The sequence below is a fragment of the Ixodes scapularis genome, unplaced genomic scaffold (assembly GCF_016920785.2).
Source record: "Ixodes scapularis isolate PalLabHiFi unplaced genomic scaffold, ASM1692078v2 PGA_scaffold4__175_contigs__length_147842914, whole genome shotgun sequence".
Classification (NCBI taxonomy): Eukaryota; Metazoa; Arthropoda; class Arachnida; order Ixodida; family Ixodidae; genus Ixodes; species Ixodes scapularis.
The window spans coordinates 38,760,411-38,769,144 of NW_024609879.1; the positions used below are offsets into that span (position 1 = coordinate 38,760,411).

The 8,734-nt window shown below is 48.1% G+C and overlaps 1 pseudogene; it reads left to right on the top strand.

Moving 5' to 3' along the window:
* The first annotated feature begins 4,283 nt into the window (after nt 1-4,283).
* On the top strand, nt 4,284-5,286 carry LOC115328951 (annotated as a pseudogene).
* Nucleotides 5,287-8,734: the final 3,448 nt, after the last annotated feature.

Below are 8,734 nucleotides of genomic sequence, written 5' to 3' on the forward strand. Positions count from 1 at the left end.
TACCGAAACTCAAGTTACATGACGCCACAAAGATGACCGCGTGCACTGTGCTGCAGACCACCAAGCAGTTTCGCATATCGTCTATTGTGTGCTGCGGATGGTTAGATCGAAAACTAATTAAACTATGAAACATCGGCTATTTTACGAAGGACGCAATTGTCGTCCCGTGCTTCCTTTGGCTATACCGATTCGGTTTCCGGCCGTGCGTAACCTAACACCAACTGCTGTCAAAACAAGAGTTGCTAGGTGCTTGGTGAGTAGCGTCACCACAGACCCCAGCCACATGGGCCACCATACATGCCCACTGGAATCACCTACTTTATTAGATGCTTGGTGACTGGCGTCACTACAAACCCCGAGCCATGTGGGTTCGCCCACCCACACCTGGCTGTGCGTGGCTTAACCAGTGTCCAGGAAAAAGGGGATCCTGGTCATTGAGTTGAGCCCGGGGTATGTTTGGGCCCTTCGGCGCCCCCCTGGTGGGGCAATACACCGCTTCGGCCCCGGCTTCTCGTAGGCAGGCGTCCTGGCTTGGCCCGACCAGGATGATTCATTCAGTCGCCTTTCCCCAGCTCTTTATTTCTTTACCTTTTTTCTCCTTCTCCTCTTTATTTTACAGGGGAGGCGTTAAGGGCTAGGTTCCCCAGGATCTTGTCCGGTACCAAAGAAATGTCGACACAAACCTACACGAACCTCTGGATACTACCGCCATCTACAAGCGACGGCGGCAACCAGGCAACCAGTCTGGTTGCGGCCGTCCCTTATAGATGGCAGCGACCTTTCCAGTTATCGTACAAGAATGAATAGTTGGGCGAGTTTGTGCGAATTTATCGTAGGAGACAGCGCGCAAAACAGACGAAGACGAAGGAGAAACACACGTGACGTGCTCTGCGCTCGTCGCATGTGTTTCTTTTTCGTCCACGTCTGTTTTTCGCTCTTATCAGTTTTGGTTTGGACTAACGATGAGTCGGCCCCATGCCCTTTCTTCGGGGAAAGAAGACCGGGTGCGCAAGGAGCGGCGACGTACGCAGCAGTGCGAATGGGTCCGCAACCGCCGCGTGCGTCGAGCGCTTCAGATTCCCTTGTGAAAGAAGAGCAGATCGCTCACCTGGAAAGCCACCGGCGGAGAACAGAAGATACAGCTCCCCTGCTCTTCCTTCTTCACCAAAGTGAAAAGGCTGAAAGTTTTTTTGTTTTTTTTCACCCTCTTTCGCAGCAAGTGCTAACTTTGGATGGTGACAGATATACCCTCGTCCAGATCCGTACTTGGTTATAGTTTCCCGGCAGCACTGTTACCGTAACGTCTCCAGCCAAGTCTTCTTGTTATGGTGCGTTACTTAACCCCTTGTTGGGCTCTGGTCGGTGGTGCACCGCGGAATCTGAACACTCTTTGCCCTCCTATGGAGCCCCCCCTCCCAACCCGGTTCAGGGCACGCCCTGAAAATGCGCTGCTTTGAACAAAAAAACATTGACAAATATCCCGAGGTGGAATCGTTTACAAAGTTTCTTGTTGTTCATTTTCTTTATGAACAGAAATCAGTTGCAAAGATGTCACCTTTCGTTGTAGCCAAAGTTCTAGAGCACCTCGTAAGGCTTTCCTACAAGAAAAACAACTGTACTCTGGAGACCTCCGTGTGGAGATAAAAAAAAAACAAAGAAAACATGGTGAAGCACTCCTCAACCCGACCACCATTGTTGAAGTAAAGGTGTCGGTGAGTCCTCATTGCACACTTAACACCAATCGTGGAGTCCTCTTTGACGACGACTTTTTGCACACAAGTGAGGGAGAACTGCTCAAGCGACTCAAAAGTTCCGGCATTGTTGCTGTTGAATGCATCATGTTTCGGAAAAATGGTGAACAAATTCCTTCTAAGCATGTTATTCTGAGCTTTGAAAAACACACACTCTCAGAGACCGTCAAGGCAGGATACCTAAAGTACCGCATTCACCCTTATGTCTGTAAACCCAGGCGATGTTTCCGTTGCCAAAGTTTTGGTCACGGAGGACGCAGCTGCCGAGGGAAAGAGACATGTGCACAGTGTGGCATTCAGGGCCATGTTTTTGACATTTTTGAGGAGGCTGTGGCCCATTGTGTTAATTGCGATAGACCCCACCCCGCTTATTATCGTACCTTTCCCTTGTGAAGACAGGAAAAAGACACCCTCACCATTAAAGTGGAGTAGAACATATCGTATTGAGAAGCTAAGAAGCGATACTCGTTCGTTTCAAATGGGAGGTTTGTCGGCGCGGTGCGCTCAAAGTCGAGGGCACCTAGATCTCTCCCGAGATCGTGGCGGCCGATTTCAGGGCCACAGCTCCCCGACAGGGCCAGCAGCTGATTCTCCCAAGCCCTGGTAGTAGCACGCGTGCTGCTCCTCCATCCAAGGACAGGCCGGCAGCAGCCGCGCCCTCCTCCTCTCCTTGGTCCCCCCTAGGGAGAAAGAGCGAGTTTCTCGCTCTTGCTCGCTGGAGAGGGCTCCTTTACCAAAGGTGGAGCTTGATCCCATGCAGCTTAAGTCATGTGATCATGACTTAAGCTTGTCCAGTTCGTCCACCACTCCTCCAGGCGGCCGTGGCCGGCGTTTGCCCCCTGCCCCCCCCCCCCCTTCCCCCCGTGGCCAGGCCGGGGAGGAAGTATCCACTGCAATGGACACTTCTCAGGAAGGGGAGATGCCAAGAGATGTTGACAATCTTTCCAATCCTGGGTCGGATCAGAATGGTATGGAATGGGAGACGCCCTCCCGTAAATATAAAAAAGCAGCCTGTAGTGCCGCCAAAATGATGACCGCGGCAGCAGCCGTATTGTGGGTATATCATCTACCTAATTTTCGTTGGCTCTCCATGGCTTTATTTATTCTACTATGTTTCACTCATTATATATTAACATATTTACACATTTCTTTATAGATGACTAAGTTACATTTTATGCAATGGAACTGTCGCTGTATTTTAAGAGATATTGGTGATGTTAACTATTTCATTGATGAGCTTCGGACCATCGCTCTTGCTTTGAAAGAAACCCAGCTTGAATTAAATTTTTTAACATTTTAAAAATCATCAGGTTTTAAGGAAAGACCATCCTGCTTCCACTTCTTCTGGTGGTGTTGCAGTGATTGTGCGGAGAGGAGTCGCTTGCTCTCAAGTTCTACTCTGCACGCCAGTGGAAGCTGCTGCGGTGCGTATTCTTGTGGACCGCCTTTTAACGGTTGTCTTTGTAGAATTTCCACCAAATGTTCCTTTGAATCTTCAACACCTGCAGGAACTTGTAGGACAACTTCCTCATCCGTTTTCAATTTTTGTTTATTTTAATCCTCATCGTCCCATCTGGTCTAGTACCCGTCAAGACTAACGTGGTGGTGTGATTGAACGACTTTTACTGTCTTCTGGGCTATGCCTTCTTAACGAGAGAGAGCAAACTATTTTTAATGCGGCACAGAACTCATTCACATCCATTGACCTTTCTCTTGCTTCACCTTCATTACTTCCCTGCTTTTCCTGGAAGGTTCTTCTAACCCCTTAGGAAGTGATCACTATCCAATTATTTTAGAATGTACCGTTTCATTGCCTGATCTTTTAAAACGGGTGCCTCGGTGGAAATTAGACAAGGCTGACTGGACGCTTTTTAATCTTCGCTCCACTTTAGATCCTTCGATCCTTTCTTCTAAGTGCCATGAAAAGGCTGCACTTCATGTTACTGAGCAGATACTAAGGGCTGCTCAGCAGTGCTTTCCACAAACATCTGGTAGTATACCAAAAATGCAAACCTTGGTGAAACGAGGAGTGTGCTACGACCCGGGCGGACAAAATAGGGCGTGGGGGCGATTTCAAAGACACCCCACTTCACGCCACCTTGTTGAGTTCAAGCGACGAAAAGCTAAGGCTCGTTGGACTAGGAAGCAGGCAAAGCGGAAGTGTTCTTTAACTAGTTTTGTCCCTGCCAAAGAGGCCTGGGAAAGATATCGGAAAGTAAATGGAGATTATAGGCGCGTTGCTACTTCAAAGTTTAACGCATCTTCTTCGTCACTAAGAGACATCTGTAATATGCTCGGGGAACATTTTTATAATTCATCTAGTTCGGCCAACTACAGTGTAACATTTGGACAGTTGAAAGCTCCGTGCGGAGCGACAAAAGCTTATCATGTTGGGAGGAAACTCAGCACCTTATAACCAACCTTTTACGCGATGCGACCTTGAGATGGCCCTTAATGTAACTAAGCTCTCTACCCCTGGGCCCTGTAGCAGGGCACAAGCAGTGTCATGCTAGCGAAAGAGCTCATCCAATCATGTACCGTGGAACGTCCTACGTCACACCGGTCCTCGCCTTGATAAAGGCGCACTTCGGAACAATAAACATTATTCATCACCCGACTGGCGGCCCGCTTACATGGTGGCAGCGGTGCCCACTCGAGATGCCGAAACCGTCAACGCCGCCGATGCCGCCATTGCCGTCAACGCTGCTGCCGCCACCGAAGCCCCTGGACACCTCAGGCGACGCATGGCTCGGATGGAAAAATTGGAAACGTGAGTTCGCCTTGTTTTTCACCGCTACGCAATTGAGCAAGCAGCCGGAGGAAGTGCAGGCAGCAACGTTATTAATAACAATCGGAAAAGCCAGAAAGGCGTATGCGACCTTTAAGTTCACTACAGATGAACAAAGAAACAGAGTAGAAGTACTGATTCAAAAGCTCAAAGAATACTACAAGCCCGCTACAAACCTGACTTTTCAGGAATTCAGATTCGGGTCAAGAGACCAAAAAGAAGGTGAACCTTTCAACGAATGGTTAACAGAGCTAAGGATTCTAGCTAAGAATTGCGAATTTGGAGAGCTAGAAGATCGGATGCTACGCAGCCGTATCATCCTAGGAGTTCGAGACAAGAGCCTGCAGCGGAAATTACTTGTTGAAAACCGAGCCTACGAAAATACCGTTGAGCTGTGTCGCCTTCAAGAACAAGGGCAGAAAAAGTTCCGGGAGATTACTGGAACAGCGCAAGGTGCACCTGAGACAACTATTAATGCTGTTGCTGCGGAAAAAGTCCCTGCTCTAGGTGCGGCTGTTTTGCTCACCGCGGCGAAACCTGCCCAGCAAAATTAAAACGTGCAAGAAATATGGATGGCTTAACCACTTTGCTCAAGTGTGCAAGACGCCTGTACTTCAACAAAGCGCGAATAAACCGAAGAAAGAACTACGCGCTCTCCACACCGAAAGTGACGAGGAATTTTTTCTCGCAGCATTAACGGTAGACTGGGTCGGCGACCGACAAATGGAGCGCGTCAGTTCACATTGAGGTCAAACCAATGGCGTGCAAGCTAGATACGCGCTCTAACTGCTGCGTCATATCAATGCAAGACGTCGTAAAGCTTTCAGATAAGCCTCGGCAAGAGTGTCAATTGACGCTAACTGCGTTTTTCGGAAACAAGACGACGTCGTAAAGCTTTCAGATAAGCCTCGGCAAGAGCGTCAAGGGACGCTAACTGCGTTTTTCGGAAACAAGACTACTGCTCACGAGAAAATAAAATTGCTTCTTTCCGCAAACGGCAGAGCGCACGAAGAACTGTTCTTTGTCGTAGAACAACATGTGCCGATCACCTTGAGCGGATCCGTTGCCGAGCGCCTGGGACTTCTCTACCGGGTGCAGAATGTTCATCTAGAGAACTTGTACCAAGCCGCACAACCTTTTGCAGAAGCTTTCAAAGGCCTTGGGCAATTGAAAGCTGTCGAGTATGAAATGAAGCTGAAACCTGGAACTGTTGGAGTCGTCGTGCCGGCCAGGAGAGTTCCAGTTGCCCTTCAAGACAAGGTCAAAGCGGAACTTCAGCGCATGGAAGAGCAAGGCGTCATAACCAAGGTAACAGAGCCTACTGCATGGTCTAGCCACATGGTCACCGTCATTAAAAATGACAAAGTGCTTATTTGTTTGGACCCTACTGCACTCAGCAAAGCACTTTTGCGTGAAAACTACCCAATGCCAACCCTAGAGGACGTCGCGCCGCTACTGTCTGGAGCAAAATTCTTTTCGGCCCTAGATGCGGCGTCAGGATTTTGGCAAATCAAATTGCAGAGTCGAGTTCCAAACTTTGCACGATGAGCACACCGTACGGGCGATATCGCTTCCTCCGGATGCCCTTTGGGATCGCATCCGCGCCAGAAATTTTTCAAGCAGCAATGAACCGCCTACTAGAAGAGCTACCCTGTGTCGCCGTAGTCATGGACGATATTCTACTCTGGGGCAGAACAAAAGAAGAGCACGACCATCACTTGACACGGCTGCTGTCGCGCTGCCGAGATAACAATCTGCGACTGAATCTCAAAAATGTACTTTTTTGCAGACAGAAGTCCGCTATCTAGGTGACATCCTGACCACGCAAGGCCTGCGCCTGGACCCGGACCACGCAAATGACATCCTGTCGATGCCGCCACCGCCAAACAGTAAGGAGTTGCAAGTTTTTCTTGGCACAATGAACTTTGTGCTGCGTTTTGTACCTCGCATGTCCGATGTGACTGTGCCGCAGTGAGCTCCACTGCGCATGATGTTGCCTGGGTGGGGACCGAACACCAGCAAAACAGTTTTGACGCGCTAAGACGAGCATTGATCGAAGCACCGGTTCTGTCGTACTTTGATCCGAAAAAAACAGTCACTCTTTCTGTTGATGCCAGCCAATACGGAGTGGGGGCCGTCCTTACTCAGGAAGGCCATCCTATCGCTTTTTCGTCGAGATCCCTCACTGAAACGCAACAGCGATACGCACAAATTGAAAAAGAAACACTGGCAATTGTGCACGGCTGTACCAAATTTCATGATTACATTTTCGGCCAGGCGGAAGTAATTGTCGAGACAGATCGCCGTCCCTTGGTGCTGATCTTTCAAAAACCACTGCACCAAGTTCCACTTCGTTTGCAACGTATGCGATTGACTGTGCAACGTTGTTCCATCCATCTTCTATATAAGACGGGCAAAGAACTCTTTCTTGCCGATCCTTTGTCACGCTTCCCCAGTAAAGTCAGCATGCAAGAAGAAACCACCTAGTTTCATGTGAACGTACTTGCTTACGTTTCAGCATCAGAAACTCGCCTTAAGAAAGATCTTGGAGCAACCAATGAGGACCCCGAACTCTCAAACCTGCGTGACTGCGCGGCGACAAGCTGGCCTGATAACAAGCAAGACGTCCCAGAAATCGTCCGTCCCTACTGGGCGTACCGCGAGGAGATACACACTCAAGATGGCCTTCTGTTTCGCAGCAATAAGGTAATGACACCAAAATCAAAAAGAATAGAAATGATGTACCTCCTGCACATGGCACACGCGGGGGCGGAGAAATGAAAGCGCGAGCAAGAAGTATGATGTTTTGGCCGAACATGTATAATGATATAGAGCAGTTTTGTAAGGCCTGCGAAGTGTGCCAGATGCATCAGCCACGAAACGTAAAGATGCCTCTTCTGAGCCACGACGTCCCGACATTGCCATCGGAAATCGTGGGAATGGACTTGTTCTCATACGGCAGACGCGAGTTTGCAATAATTGTAGACTTCTATTCGTTCTTTTTTGAGGTTCGGGAGCTCCACAACAGAACCGCAAACACGGTTAAATCGTGGTATACTGAAGTTTTTTCAGTTCATGGGCTACCATTGAAGCTGCGTAGTGACAACGGCCCACCATTCAACCGCAAAGAGTTCAAAGACTTTCTCCCATACAAAAATGATCTATGGTCGGCTATAAAAAATCCTTTGTATGGCCGGCTATAGAAAATTGGCCCAATTAGCTATAGCCGCTTCTATGGCTGTCTATAGCTTTTCCTATGGTCTCCCCTATGGTTGTCTATAGTTTTTTTAATGGAAATTTGGCTATCGAATTCTGTATGGTTTAATCTATGGGTTTTTTTAGAAAGTATACTATAGCCGCCTATGGCTTTTCTTTTGGTTCCTTTGGCCGTCTATAGCTTCTTGTAAGGTCATCTATAGAGATCTCTATGGCTTACTTTATGGATCTTTTTAGACACTGTGCTATAGCTGCCTATGGCTTTTCCTATGATTTCTTTAGCCGCATATTGCTCTTTGTATGGTCCGCTATAGCTCATTTTATAGTTCGTCCTATGGTTTTCTCTACTCATCGTGCTACGGCCGCCTATGGCATTTCCTATGGTTCCTTTAGCCGCCTATAGCTTCTTGTATGGTCTGCTATAGAGATTTCTATGGCTTACTCTATGGATCTTTTTAGACACCGTGCTATAGCTGCTTATGGCCTTTCCTATGGTTTCTTTAGCCCCCTATGGCTCTTTGCATGGTCCGCTATAGCTCATTCTATAGCTCGTCTTATGAGTCTCTTTACCGTCGTGCCATAGCTGCCTGTAGTTTTTCCTTTTACCGCAATCGTATGAAATGGGAAACAAATTATTTGTTGTCACTGGACATCTTTAAAAAAAACCTTGTGAGGCGTGCCGAACTTCATAGCCCCATTTAAAACAAAGAGCTAACATTTCAACAAAACAACAACAAAAACAAATGCACTCACTCAGGTGTCTGCAAAAGCACAGGTAGACACAAGGTATTGTTTTCAAATCTCCTAGAAGTTATTTCCACACAGCCCATTCTGTAGACAAGCACACGCTAAGCAATCTCTACTATGTGAAGAGGTACTACTGAGCTGTTATACAACTAAGAATATTGCAAAGCAAACAAGAACCAAAGGCAATTCCTGGGTAGTGTCTAGTCCCCCGGCAGCCGGCCGAATTCCCCCC